A 13,227-nucleotide genomic window follows, 5' to 3' on the forward strand; every position below is an offset into this window, starting at 1 on the left:
AACACGACGAAGCAGGAGACATAAAGCACAACAACACCTGAAAAGGGGTTTCACTTTATAAAATGAAACACACATCAAAGACTCTCTTTTTAGAATGAGGCTTGGGGTTTTAATTATGCAATGCTCTGTAATTGAAAGGCTTTCCCAGATGTCAAATGAACAATATTCAAATGTATACATACATATGTATTTATATGCAATCAATAATAACACACTTGGCAAAAATACCTGTTAAATGCATGAATAATATTAATGAATAAACAAGCAGCAAAAAGTACTGGACATCCTGTAAGCAATCAGCAAGATATATACACAAAATACATCAAATGATTACTTTTAATGTTCACTCTGACTCACTCACACATCACAAAGAAAACACCTCAAATGATCATAGCCATTGGCCACAAATCACAAAGTAGCAAAGTAACACCAGGACTGATGTCTCTCCTGACCTTACTTCCCTCCTCCCCTTTCTCCCTACCCCATACCTCTCTCGAGTCTTGACTTTGGATCACCTCCTGTTTCGTCTCTCTATTCTGGTGGAGCCCGAAACGCATACATGCTGTTTCCCATTGGAGCTGCACCAACAGCTATACGGGAGATTGGCTTCGGCACACCGCCATGGCCGTCACCTACCCAGCTGGACTTCTGACATTTGTCTTGTTCCTTCCCGCTACTGCTTTTGCTCTTTAATTCTTTTCCCGCTGAGACCTAGCTGTTTGGTGGATACCCAGTGGAGCTACCTTATAGCTAAAGAGGAAACGGACTGTGGACTTCCCCCTCGGTCATCACCTACCCAGCCGGTCTTTGGACAGACCCTCCTTCGTCTCTCCATCTCCATTCTATCTAACTTCTACCCCTTTGCTCCACCCCCTTCCCCTTCTAAACTCCATTTATATAGTCTTCTACACTCTTGAAATGTTTTTCTAGTAACTGATGTAATGTGTACCTGAAGTAATTGTATAATTTCAGTGGAACCTTATGGAAAGCGCTCTAATACCTCCAGGTCTAGCCAGTGCTATATAAAACTATTATTAATAATAATAATCAAAACTCAAAAGACACACAATTGATGGACGGAATGCAGAGCAAACCAAAACATTCACCCCCAGTCAAGAGATCTAAGTTAAATCCATCATTCTTTTGCTCACCATGCCACCGCAGTTTAGACCTAGCCATATGGAAATCATTCTTGACCCTGAGCATTATGGCAACAGTCCAGCCCGAACTGCCAAGACAGGTTTTCTCTGGAACGGAAACAAGAATCCTGGGACCCGTTTCAGGGTTTTACGCCTCATGAGCCAGGATAGCTTGAGTCGAGTGGCACGGCGAGTCAGGGACCCATGTCTGGACATACCTGGCACACTTAGGGCGAGAAATCAAAAGACACACAATTGATGGACGGAATGCAGAAGAAATCAAAACATTCACCCCAGTCAAGAGATCTGGGTTAACTCCATAATTCTTTTGCTCGCCATTCAACTACAGCCTACATGATCCAGGCTGTAGTTGAAGAATAGAGCACAGATATCATTGCACAGAAGCAGGATCTGAATCCCATATGGAGTAGGACCCCCATGAGGTAGGTCCAGTAGATGGTGTTGAAGGCTTTTTCAAAGTTGACGAGGAATAGTGCCAGGTCACCAGTTAGTCCCTTACTTTGAGCTAAGGCACAATCGAGGAACTGGGCGCAATGCCAAGTGCTGCGGTTCGGAATAAAGCTGCATTGGTCCAGGTCAATGAGGGTGATGAGAGCAGGAAGAAGCCATGAAGCCAAGATCTTGGTGTATATTTTAATATCTGCGTTAATTAATTAGGTGGGCCGATAGGATTTGAGGTCATGCAAGGGTGCGGTAGTTTTGGGAATAAAATGATGGTCACCAGGTTCAAGTCACTGAGAAATGAACCCCTCTCAATGGCCTCAGTATAGAGTCCTAGGAGGTGTGGTATCAGGTTGTCACGAAATTAGGTATAGTATTCCAGAGGAAAGCCACCAGGGCCGGGAGTACTCCTGGACATCAGGTCTACGATGGCAGCAAGCATTTAATCAATGGTGATTGGCTCCTCTAGAGCTCCACATTGGGTCAGAATCAGGACAAGAAGGGGAATCTCATTGAGAAGAGGTTGAGCGTCCTTCACAGGGTGTTGTTGGTTTTGAGTGTACAGTCAACTGCAGTATGTTGCAAAAGACGTTGCGATCAAGGTGCCGTTTTGACAATAGTTCCTGAGTCCTCAACCTCAGGGATAAACTATGAGGGGATGTCACAGAATATTAGGCAATAAAAGATTGCCTCATTTTTATCGCTATGTTTGTCGACCCTTTGGGGGGGTCGCTCTCCAACAAGAGCATGCTTTTTATCAAATCAGCTGTCGTAGCTCAGTCCTGTATATGTTGAGCTGGCGGAGAATCATCTCCACAAGTTCACAAGTCAACCTCAACTCGTTGTTAAATATGCAAGTTTCCAATTAAAAAATGTCTTGTTGCCTGTCTTTCTCCCGTCTTGTAAGATAGCTCCTTGCACGTCCCTGAATCACAGACTTACTGACTGCCCAGAGTGTACCTGGGCTTTGTACACAGCCAGAGTTGGTATTGAAGTAGGATGTGATCTTACCATCGAGATAGTCTATCAGTTCCTCATCCACCAGAACTGCGCATTAAGAAACTACATCAGGTGAATGAGGGGGCAGGCGTGCCAAAGCTAGGGAGTTGAGGAGAGTGATCTGAGTTCCCATGGGGGAGCATTGACATTTCCATCATGGTGGGGATGTCCACCACTGATGAAAAGACAAAGTCAATATGGGATAGTGACTTGGAGGAAGCCGATTCCTGAGAATAAGCCTTTTTGCATGGATTCCATATCCTCTACGCGGAGCAGAGGCCCACCAAGGTCAACCAGTCATTAAAAGCACATGAGCAGGTCTGTAAATTGTGAGATAAAGGGAAATATATATTAAGGCTTGGATTAATTACCCCTGTGTCATCAATACCCAAAATCAGAAGCTACCCGACAGGTCCGTCACAATTCGAGTCAAGATGCGGAAGGTGTGCGTATGTAGGTGAGGAGGAACTTGCTCACTGAAAATGTTAGTGTTTCCATTCTAGCTTACCCAACACTGTCACATATCTGCCTAAGGAGTGTGATATACCTGGGTGACCATAAGGGGGAAATGTTTGTGAATGAGGATCAGTGTGCCCCTGGATCCCCTGGTAAAGCCAGAATGGAAGGAGCGACTGTAGCTGAATCTGCCAAGGAAGGGGCATTTTGTACCCAAAGGTAGGATCTCCTGTAATAAGGCCACACTGGGGCGGTGAAGATGTAGGAATTAAAGAACAATCGTCCATTTCATGCAGTCTTTTAGCCCATTGAATTTCCAGAAGAGGAGGCTATAGCTTGGCATTCAAACCAATGAGACTTGTCCCTTATGTGTTGTGGAGGAAACGCAGGCAGGGTGCATGCAAGGGGGAATAATGGTCAGAAACAAAAAAAGGGAGAAAGAAAACAAAAAGTATTGAACAAACGGGGATGTGAATTCACAGCCCCCAACAGATCCCCCAACTCCCACCCTCCCCACACCTGCACCCTGAAGCATCGGTCACCCCAAAACATTCCCAAACAGTGACAAAACATATAACAGGGCCTTCGAGGAGGGCCTCTTCCATTTCAAATATGAGCATGTAGGATGCGACTTTAAACATACTTTAAACAGAAACAACGGGTCAATGGTAAACAAATGGCATTATATGTAGACCATAGAGTTACGATGGAGCTGCCATAGAGGATGTATCACTAGATAAGTTTGCTTCATACAGTGGGAGGGAGGGCGTCCCAGGAGGGCCGGCCAGTCCTCTCGTCTCCAGGATTAAGTTGCGACGAAGGAAGTCCAAAGTCTGAAGAGGTGGGGGATCGAGCACAGGTCCTGTTATTTCTACGAAGAACATAATGTAAAAAAAGGATTTGAAACCAATATACATTGGTGAAATTAGCTGGTTCCCTATTTAAAATGTAAAAACAATATTCTAGGGCTATCCCAAGGAAACACATTTGAATGAGCTAAATCAAATTGTAGTTCAGAAATTGTAAAATATGTATGGAGTATGAGAGCTGGATTTATGAAGTAAAAGATGATCACACCAAACAGTAACTGGAACTCACACTTCTCTCTGAATTGCATATAGGAGTCCATCATGGAGTATATCTGCCATCAAACAAACCTATGTCCTGCAGGAAAGAAGAACACACAGGAATACACCCATGGTGGAATACAATTTAATGCTAATACTTTCATGAATATTAAGCGACTGGGCTACTCTTTGCATCTTATAACAAAATGGGCTAAGTTGTTTTCTATCATGGGCTAAAAGATAACAAACATGCTTGGAAAGAAATTAAAGCTGGATATTTTATACTGATATAACGTTGTTAGATTAATATTGGTTCAAAAATTGTTTCAATTAGAACTTTTCAGACTTATCAGACAAAGGGTCTGATTTACAGTTTGGCAGGCAGGGTACTCAACCCCAAACATGGCAGGGTACCCCGTATGTCAAACTGATGGTCTGCCCGCTCTATTTAAAATTGGCTAAACTGTCATGTTTCAGCCAGTGATGCCACAACTCGTTCCACTGGTGGAAACCTTACACTGATGGCACGAATGACTTAGGGCTGTTGTTGTGAGTACATCATACAGAACACCCTATTTAGAGCAGATGGTCTGATGTCTTATAATGTCTTTAGGGCAGCCAGAAAAAAACTGGTGGCATCAAACAGAAAAAAAGGGAAATGATCCTCACACTCGGGGAGAAAACTTCCAGCGTGCCCGGGTCATTAGCATTTTGTTTTACGGAAACAAACTCCAGCTTTGAGAGGAATTTGCTTTTTGTAAAGCAAAAACATTGCTGAGAAGCTGTGACACATGACAGCTGCTCAGCAAACTTTAAGTGCCTTTAGAGGAGCACCCATAGATATTGCTCCTTTGAAGAATCAAAACTCTCCACTTAGCCAGCAGAGAGCTCCAAATATGGTGGATGATCAGGTCACCTGCAAATTCTAAGGTCCCGATTCCCAAAAGTAATCTGAGACAAAATCCTAACTTTACGACTTTCAGTATTCACAAAACGCATTTAGGAATAGTACATTTAGGATTATGTCTTAAAACCAAAACTTAAGACAAATTTAAGACAAAATCCTAACTTTTATATTCCTAAATGCCTTTTGTGAATACCGAAAGTCGTAAAGTTAGGATTTTGTCTCAGATTACTTTTGTGAATCAGGCCCTAACTGAGGCTCTAAGTACTCGGAAAATGAATGTTTTCTTTCTGAAGTGATTCTTTATTATTGATCCCTCCCGAAAAAGGGGAATGCAAGTACCAAAACACATCAAGGACATTGTTACTAATATTTTTTTCGTTAGGAGATACTGTATAAAAAGTTATGTGAAACTGAAAAATATAGAAAAAATGTAGGATTTGTAAATGAAAAACAAATACAAATTAAATTACTTATGTGAACTCTAAGATCTCCTTACTTGAAAGATTGAAGGGGGGAGAGAGATCCCATATTTATTAACACATATTTAGTGATTAGACCATGATGAGAATGCTCTGCCAGAAAATGCACTCATGCAACATTTGAAATTTGGTATTGAAGAGGATGCATTAGGTGTACAGGCCTACAATTACCTTGGCAGGTGTAACGTTGGAAAAGGACCGAAAACAGCCATCACTTCCATCCTGTTTTCTCTACTGTGCATCTTAAACTGATGGTTTCTCCTGGGCCTTTTTTAGGGTTGTATCATGAAAAGGTGCGCGCTGGCCTCCATGATTAAGGCCCTGCACTGTCCAAAATGCATGCAATTGAATTGAAAATCCCCCAAGTTAGTTCATAAAATGCAGACAGCATAACTTGTAAAGAGTAAGCAGTGGTTGTCTCTCCCTTTTTCCAGCTGCTGACATCAATAACTATAGATGTGTGGCATGTCACTGTTCCAAGAGTCCTAATTATGGGTTTGGAGATCAGTGTAGATGATTTGTGTAGGGAGTGGTAAGTTATGTAACTACAGAATGTAGCACATTTTTGTTTTATCTGCTGCCATATTGTCATTTTTCAATGTTTCGTTTTTGAGTGGATGTTGTTTTTTGCATGGCCAATCCAACAAGGCTAGACTTCTTATTGTGTATATTAAGTATCCTGCATTGATCTTCACAATACAAGTAGTCAATGGCAAACGTTGAGCTCCTTCAGAATGCCGTTGGCTACCTTCAGTGGGCGACCACTTAACTCTAAATCCTAAGGGGCCACTGAGTTTAGTCCTGAAATTTACACCTAATAAATCATTGTTTTCAAATATCTAGTGCAATTAAATCAAAAGAGATTACAACAGCACACATGCATTAGGTTATTACACGCTTCTCCAGGATTGGATACAGTTTCCATAATAACACTCTAGTTGAAATAGTCCATGTCTTATGCAGGTTTGCAAAGCCCTGGGGTCTCAGCTAATTACTGAAAACAGTAATTGTACGTTCCTTGATGAGGAAATCCATGGGAAATTATACATATGTGTCATTTAATTTATTGATGAAGAATAGTTGCATTTTATTTTTAACATATAAATTAAGCCAGATTAACCTGAAACATACCACAGTTAAAAGACAAGTATCCTTTGCTTCAGTGTCTGTCAGTTTTTCCGCAACAGTGGACTATTCAATGAGTCTTTAGGGCGAACCAAGCGGAACTCGTTTTAATATTCTTCCTCAGAACTGAAAATATTTACATAGGAAACTTAGAGTACAAGACATCTTTGATCTAAGTTTCTGTTCAGCTGCAATAAACCTGTTTACTCTTGATGACTATAGAAAATGACCTTTTAGGTGTTTCAATAATTAAATACTTTGGGATATATTTATGAAAATAGTGGCACAGTGAAGCAAGTCACCTTGCTGTGCCGCCCTGCGTCACTGGGAAAGAGCAGTAATGTGCAGTATTTGAGCAATATGGCACATGCCTGTCCATTCCTCTGCACTAGTGCCGCTACTGCAGCCTATCACCAACACAGGTCCCCTTGCACCATGGCGCCAGGGAAACTGTGTTGTCGGCAGGATTGTCTCTGTTCAGGATGGTACCCCTTCCTGCACAAAACCATCCATAAAGTTGTTTTCTTCTTTATTGTTTGTGCTGTAGAATGCAACACACACAGAAAGATGAAAAAATAAGATGAAATAAATATATTCTCCTTGTTACGCCATTTTGACACATTTCCAAGTTTACCATGTTTGGAATATCTGGGAATGCACCAAAAACCATGTGATTTGCAGGTGAACGACCACTGCAACGCCTCTCTAGGGCAGAGTAAGGCAACGAATCGATCTGCGCTGCGTTGCCTTACTCCAGATTTATGAAGCCATTCAAAGCTACACAATATGGCTTTGGGTGGCTTCATAAGTCTGACTTTGAGGCTTGCGTCACACATGTACCAGTTTGCGTGGTGCAAACGCGATGCAAGCCTCTCATAAATATGTCTCTTTGTGCTGCTGTCCTCAGTCTTTGATCTCATGCAGCGAACAGTATGGCAGTTTAATTTCTGGAGGACTGAGCCATAATGAAACTTTTCACACCAAAGAATACAACATTCTCGTCACATAATGTGTACGTTGGAAAAAAATGCTATCTGGCAGGCCCTTTGAAGGGTCAGTAGAAATATTAGCCCAGGATGTGACTTTTTTTTTAATTATTTGGACGATCAGAGGGACAGACACCATATGCTGTTTTAAGAATGCATGTTCAACTCACAGCTAGGCAGGAAGACCAGGCAAAGGCAGCCGAGCCTACTCTTCTCTTATCAAGCATACTAAATTGACTTACTTACTTACTCTTCTCCCACCACCGACCTCCCACCGGTTGCACAGGAATACTAGAATCAGGAACAGGCTTTTATTCCACCAGGAATTCCCACAATGGACTGGAGCACTTGGAGACCATCTTTTGAGAGCCCATGGATACTCCTCGTGCCTCTGACACTTTACCCTGCTCCCTGAGGTTGATAGTGGTATGGAATGGAGAGGCTTAAAGAGAAAGGGAGGGAAAGGGATGCTAAGAACAAGGTGATCAGAGAGAGAGAAGAGAAAGGGGAGAGAAGGAGATAGAGAATGGATGGGAAGCGAGAGAGAGAGAATGATCCATGAGATGACCTGGTTTGTGCATTTTTACTGTGCTGCTTTTAGTTTTCCAGGTAGGTCCTAAACAGACAAATTTGTATAATGGGTGTATTATAAGGAAAATAAACACTGCACGCTGTATTATAAATAGTCTGGGCCATTAGAATCATGAGATTGTGTGGTCTTGGTGAATTTTGCACTACTATCGATTTGCCGCATTTGCCATATAATTCATCGGCTGTCGCATAAGCTGAAGATTCTAACAAAAAAGTAGTTTCTAGCTCTTATAGTTCAAAAGTTCAAAAGTTACAAAAAATGCAGCACCATGTTTTTCCGCGTGGTGGAAGGCCTTTTCCAAAACTGGACTGGTCACCTTCCTATTGCTTATTGCTATATTTGGGCAGGCACGGCCCGTGCAGGGCGTTATACCGGGGTGGTGACATCAGGTGGGGGAGGGTCAGGGTGGGGGGTTGTAAAATGCGGGATATGGACCATTACAGGTAAGTACCGAAAAAATAAAAAAAAACAAATTTCGTTGCCCACGCTGCATCGCCAAATATGATGCAGCGTGGGCAACGAAATTTGTTTTATTTATTATTTTCGGTACTTACCAGTAATGGTCCATATCCCACATTTTACAAACACCCACCCTGACCCTTCCCCGCCGGACATCACCGCCCCGGTATAACGCCCTGAACGGGCCGGGCCAGTATTTGGGTATTACACAGGTACTAATTAACCCTGGGCGGAGCTGGTGTAGTGCTACTACGCAGATTTCCACAGAGTTAGAAAGAAACTCTCTGGAACTCCACTCCGCTCCTCTCCACCCTCCCTAATGAAAAAGGCACTTACCTGCTGTGGCTGCCTACTCCTCCCCACGGTCTCTCTTCCCTTCCTCATCCTCGCCGTCCTCTTTAATGGAAACCCCAACGTTGTACGTGTTGCATGTGCGTGCAGGCTAACTCCGCTTCGAAACGGAGTCGGAGTTTTGCCTGAACTCTACATTCTCAATGGAGCGCGGAGTAAGCAAAACTCTGTAAATTCCGCTGGCACAGCAGAGTTTCCAGCCTCGGCTAAGTACAAATGAGGTGCCACCAATGCCCAGACAGCGTTCACAAGTTTAAAAATGACGAAATAATAAAGTAATCTTATTACAAATGTGTCGCACTATGCAACATATTTTGGCTCTTCTTGCCACATAATTTACTGAACCCTGCTGCATAATTTAGCTCTCTCCAACCACGTAGTTCCAGTGGCCTTGTAAATAGTCTTTTTTTTTAAATGTCAGCATAGAACTAAGTGTACGAACAGCAGCATACATACGAATGAGCAATGCCTAATCCAGTGTGCGGCTGAAACCCAGATTTCAAGAGATGTGCTGCTAATACATAAAACTATCAGAATATTAGAGTTAACATTTTTGTAACATTTTTACCAAAACAATCTATATGTTAAGACAAGACCTCTTCCTCTAAATATTTGTTATAACCGGAATCCAACTATTGCTTAAGCAGAATAAACATGCAAGTAAGTTCAAGAAATGAAAACCTCCTATTGCAGGCTGAGAAGTAGGCCTGAGTGAAATTTTAATTTCACCATCGAAATTTGCAAAATTCCAGAGCTATCTTCTTACGCCAAATTATTTGTATCTCTCAAAACTGCATAATACGTGATTTTGCATATATGTTTTTTTTATATACCAGACAGCTTAGTTCATGTTAAAAAGTCTCGCAGGATACCAGCAGGAAACTGTTTCACACAGAAAATGTTTTGCTGATAGGAATTATATATTTAATACTTTTTTTGTACTATGCGTGCTCGGGTAAAACAATGTCACACAAGATACCATAAAATATGATTGCGCTACAAAAGTGTAAGTTTGCAAACAATTTAATGTAATTTCGTAAAATTTAAAGAGAAAACATTTATTTTTAAATTCGTTCATTCCTGCTTGGAAAGTATTTTCAATCAATTAGTATTTTTTCTACGTGGAAAAACCGTCCATTACTCTATACCAGCACTCCCAATGAAGAGCTGTAGTGAACGACCAAAGAACACTTGCAGCAGGGCGGCAATGGCTCGTATTGTTCTGCTGTGTCTGCATATGTACATATTGCAGATCTAGAGGTTAATATTTCCATTTAGATGGAAATTGGGTGCAAGATTATTGGGAGTTTTTGCGGAAATAATAGCATTTCGAGGAAATGGTGTCTGTGCAGGGCTGTGCAATTGTTTGTTTGCTGTCAATAGCCTGTATCAACTTTAAAAGCTTTAGTTTTCATGGATTGTCGGAACATAGACTACCGAACAGAAGAGATCATTTAAGAAGTAGGAAGTTAAAAGTCTCTTACTATCAAGTGGCGCCAAAGGGCAGAGAACACACCTCGGAGGCACTTTTCTGTCTTACAAGAACAAGGTTGTCCAATCTATTGCTATGGAGAGTGTGATGGGTTCATGGGGTCGTGGACAAAGTGGTTGGTTGCATTGTTTGGGGAAGAGTGGGTGACATATCACCGTTGACTCTAGAATTATTTCTTGCCAGTTATTTTGTTGATTGCACATAGCAGTGAATGCACTGTACTTTGCTTGCACTTGAATCAAATAATAGTGCTCATACAAAATGGATTTGCATCACTGGATGGTCACTTTTACTGACGCGCCGGTGGCACAATGCCCTACTCCATAATTACAAAGTGACGCTAAGCCATTTTAAACGACTTAATACCACTTTGTAAATATCTTACATTTTCATGCAGATATCTGTGTGAAAGGAACCTGCATGAAAGGGGTGGGCAACAGGTGCTGATATGGGTGTTCTACAGCAACACGCTTTGATTTTTAATGCTCCTTCATATTTACAAGGATCTGTAAATCTGAGACAGCGCCAAAAACTAACGCCAGTGAATAGCAGGTGTTAGAGTGGTGCAACAAGGAGAAATACTTTGATTTGCCCTTGTTTTTGGGCTCTTTCTGAGTGTGCTGCATTCAGCACACATATAAGGAGAGAATCTCCTTTAATGATTGTTTATTTGCAGGAAGCTGTTCCTTCCTGCACCTAAACAATCATCCCTGCAACTCAGGAACCCTTGCACCATTGCATAAGGGTGTCTGTGTTGGTGTTAGACTGCTTTCTTAGGGCCGACGCAAGGGAAAACTCAGGGGTGTGCTATATTCTTGTGAACACAACACATCCCTGCATTACTTAAATGAAACAGCTCAGTGCTGCTAAATTGCTTGCAGCAACCCACTATATAATTTATTTGTGAATTTGCCCCAATGTGTTATATAGTGTTGGCAAATGCTTGGCTTAGGTTTTTTTTGTGTGTGTTACCCAGTGCTGCTTCCTTCTTGGATCTCTACTAGGCACTATATTAATCATACATTGCACAAAGCACTGAGGGGGATAATCTAATTAGAAGTCATACAGCACAGTGCAGTAACTGAAGGTTCAGTGCTGCACTGCATAAAAGGGAGAACAGGACAGTGTCACATCTGATTAAAAATGATTTGTTGCTCTCTCCTTGAGTGCTGGTGCACTTTAGACTGCCTTGCTAAATTTAGGGATAACAACCAACTGAGCAACGTTCTCTGTGTATTGAAAGGAACAACTATCCCAGCCGTTCCTATCAGTGTAAAAAATGTTTGGTGGACAGCTGGCATCAGTTTTGACGATTTACAAAAAGGGGGGTGGTGATGAACAGAGTGTCTGAGTTAAACAGACCACTCTTACCCAGTCCAAAGATCAGGGCTTGATCCATCACCGTTATTTATCTCACTGCCCCATCCCAGCTCAGAACATGGCTATATGCAAATCAGTCTGTCCCTGGCCCAGTGCATCATGGGAACAGGGCAGACTAAACTACCAAGCCAATTCTTCACCAGAAAGGAGACAAGCTACCGGGGACCGGTTTCTGGCATTTCAGCCTTCTTCGGCCCGGCTTGCTTGAATCCTGATGGAGCAGTGAGAAAGGGACTCATGTCTGAGTATACCCTGCCACACCTATAGTGGCCAAAAACGATTTACAAAAAGGGGGTGGTGATGAACAGAGTGTCTGAGTTAAACAGACCACTCTTACCCAGTCCAAAGATCAGGGCTTGATCCATCACCGTTATTTATCTCACTGCCCCATCCCAGCTCAGAACCTGGCTATATGCAAATCAGTCTGTCCCTGGCCCAGTGCATCATGGGAACAGGGCAGACTAAATTACCAAGCCAATTCTTCACCAGAAAGGAGACAAGCTACCGGGGACCGGTTTCTGGCATTTCAGCCTTCTTCGGCCCGGCTTGCTTGAATCCTGATGGAGCAGTGAGAAAGGGACTCATGTCTGAGTATACCCTGCCACACCTATAGTGGCCAAAAACGATTTACAAAAAGGGGGTGGTGATGAACAGAGTGTCTGAGTTAAACAGACCACTCTTACCCAGTCCAAAGATCAGGGCTTGATCCATCACCGTTATTTATCTCACTGCCCCATCCCAGCTCAGAACCTGGCTATATGCAAATCAGTCTGTCCCTGGCCCAGTGCATCATGGGAACAGGGCAGACTAAACTACCAAGCCAATTCTTCACCAGAAAGGAGACAAGCTACCGGGGACCGGTTTCTGGCATTTCAGCCTTCTTCGGCCCGGCTTGCTTGAATCCTGATGGAGCAGTGAGAAAGGGACTCATGTCTGAGTATACCCTGCCACACCTATAGTGGCCAAAAACGATTTACAAAAAGGGGGTGTCATTTTTTCTTTTTTTTACATATATCCTGTAGATAAATAAAAGAGACAGAGCCCTGATGAGAACCCATAAAGTGACAGGAATGGGTTCAAAACGCGTCGGCTTTTGAATCAGGAATGCATTAATTTGCAGTACATTTAATGACTTTGACAAATTTAATATGCACTCATTTGCTACTTGTTGAATAATAGTATCTAAATGTTCACTTTGTCCTTTGTTTAGTTAGATATCATTTATGTGAGTCTAATTGTTGATAAAAATTAATATGGTGTCTATACATGTAATGTAATTTATGTGGTGTTTATATATGCAATGTGGAATGTAATTTGCTTTGAAAATTTATGT

Source organism: Lissotriton vulgaris, chromosome 2_1 (assembly GCF_964263255.1).
Source record: "Lissotriton vulgaris chromosome 2_1, aLisVul1.2, whole genome shotgun sequence".
Classification (NCBI taxonomy): Eukaryota; Metazoa; Chordata; class Amphibia; order Caudata; family Salamandridae; genus Lissotriton; species Lissotriton vulgaris.